At 46.1% G+C, this 2,569-nt stretch overlaps 1 pseudogene; it reads left to right on the forward strand.

The window, feature by feature from the left end:
* Positions 1-351: 351 nt before the first annotated feature.
* On the forward strand, positions 352-457 carry LOC125163147 (uncharacterized; annotated as a pseudogene).
* The last annotated feature ends 2,112 nt before the right edge of the window (positions 458-2,569 follow it).

Here is a 2,569-nt window from a genome sequence, read left to right on the forward strand (position 1 = left end):
TCATCATCATCATCATCATCCCTAAAAACTTCAGAGCATTTAGCAAGCCCTGTGCCATGTGCTTTGCGTATCTCATCTCATTTAATCATCAACAACACTCAAAATGTGGGCGTTCTAATTACCCCCATCTCACAGGGGAGGCAACTGAGGTCGAAAGAGGCTAAGTCACATCTTAAGGTCCTCCAGTAAGTGGCAGACCAAAGCCTCCAAGACTTTCCAGCTCCAAAATTCAAGGTCTCAGGGCCCTTTTCTTTAGGAATGAGAGCACCCAGAACGGTGGGAATGGCAGCAGACAGCACCTTGGACAGCATCCACCACGTAGTTGATGCTTACTAAGTAGGTGCTCAATAATTGTAATGGTCCTCCCAGGCTAATCATTCACTATATTAAGACCAGGGACATGTCCCCAGACCTAGTCCTTTGTCTAGGTCTGGTTTGATAAGTGCTGGTGATCAACCAACTCTGACTCATCTTATGAGGGGGCATGTCTGATCCTAGGTTATCTGATCAAGCCTAAGAAATGACAACACAGCGAGTGTAGTAACTTTAGGATAACCGTTGCCAATTTGCTAATTAGCACTTGCCATTAAATGAATTTGAAAACTAAAAGTAAAAGAATTTATATGGAAAGGCCAGGAAAAGAAAACTTGAATAGTCAAAATAAATTGTGGATAAAGAAAAAAGTTGTAGGATTCACAGCACTCAATTTTAAGAATTACTGTAAAGCTACTGTAATGAAGATAATCTATAGTATTGGCAGATGGAGAGACACATAGATTAATGGGTCATAGGAGTCCAGAAATGCAGTCATACAAATATGTCCAGTGGATTTTTGACAAAAGTGCAAAAGCAGTTCAATGGGGGAATAAAGTCCATTCAACAAATGATGTGGGAGAATGGACACACATATGCCAAAAAAAATTAACCTCTAATAATTGTAATGCTCCTCTTCCCTTGCCCAGACCTTCCTTCATATGTCGGGGGGTGGGGGGACAGGGAGGGTGGATGTTGCCCTGGAGGATGACTATGGAGAGATAAAATATAGAACACAAAAATCATCTACTAGCCCCCAAGAGCCAGGTTTATGGACAAGCGCATCTCAGGTACCTAGGTCCCAGCCTCTAGACCAATCTCTTTCCTGCAAGGTAACATGGAGAAGGGCGAGTGCTGTTTACTGCCTCTCCCTCTCTCTTGTGGAAAGGTGTGCTGAGAACTGGGATCTCTGAACCCATGAGTAACTAGGACCCAAGGTGGTCCTGGTTGACTGCAAGCTCCCTGACTCAGATTCCCCTCTTATAACTTCTCAGTTTTCTGGCTCAGATCAAGTGCAGATTCACTTCTGTTTTACTCACTACACACCAGGTGCTCAAGAATCTTGCAGTGTAAGAAGCAAATTCCTTATTCTCCTGTCTGTTAAAATCAAGGTTGCTGTGTCCACCCAGCTGAGGGCTACCGCATCATGCCAGCTTCCTTAGGGTCACCTATGATGAAAAAAGTAAACAACCCACGCAGGGTGGGACTCTCTTAAAGTCACTGAATGGTCTGTGGAGTGAAACCTACCAGTAAGCTTTGCCTGAGCATCTACAGAGTGCAAAGTCTCCTCTGACCCCTCACTCCTCCAGGGACAGTAACAAATGCATTCTTGTTGTGCAGGTCAATATTTTACAGACCTCATTTCATTTAAGATCATCTACAATCATATATGACAAGCATCATCATCCCCCATTTTATAAATGAGGAAACTAAGTCTCAGAGAGGTTAGGTAGTTTGCCCAAGGCCATTCAGCTTAAAAGTGGAAAAGGGGGGATGTACTCTCTGACAGCTTGATCTGGTTCTCTAGAGGCCCACCCCACAATGCTCTTAGTCTGGCAGATTCACCCAGAGTTCAGTAGCTCCAAATCCTTGCCTAGTGGCCTGCTGGTTCTGTGAAGGAAGATCTCCTTTCAAGAGTGGACTTCCTGCGAATCCTTGGACCCAGTCATAACAGAAGGAAAATCTTTGGATTTCTAAAGTATCAAAGTTAGTGATCAGCAGTCTTCACCACCCAAAGCAAATGTTGGAAGACAATGGTTAAAGCCAAAGTGCACCAAGAGTCAAAGAGTAACGATCTTGCCAGCGTCTGCCACTCCTCGTGAGGCACAGAGCCAGGCTGGGCTTAGTGCTTCTTTCTCCCTTACCCACTTCTTCCTGGCTCTCAGAACAGACCAGGGACAATGGGTCTCCCAGAAGAGATCCCTCCTCCCCTTAAGACCTTTGAGGCAACACCCTCCCCAGTTGAGGGTCCCTGTAGATCAGGGCCCCAGAAAATCCTGGCATTGATGGAATGGGGTGCGTCTTGGCAAGGGGACCTGTGCATTTAACACAATGACCTGATTGTGTGGCTTGTTCCAACTCAGTAGCACTCTGGTCACATGTCCTCTGGGCATCAGGTGCTGTGACCTTTGCCCAGAGATTTGGAGCCCTTGGTGGCAGGGCTGAATGCCAAAGAGGAGGAGGCTGATCTAGCTGTCTCCCACTGCCCTTGGGGTCTGGGGGAGGCTGCTCCCTCTACACCTCTCATTGACCCTGG

Source organism: Prionailurus viverrinus, chromosome A3 (genome assembly GCF_022837055.1).
Source record: "Prionailurus viverrinus isolate Anna chromosome A3, UM_Priviv_1.0, whole genome shotgun sequence".
In the NCBI taxonomy this organism is placed as follows: Eukaryota; Metazoa; Chordata; class Mammalia; order Carnivora; family Felidae; genus Prionailurus; species Prionailurus viverrinus.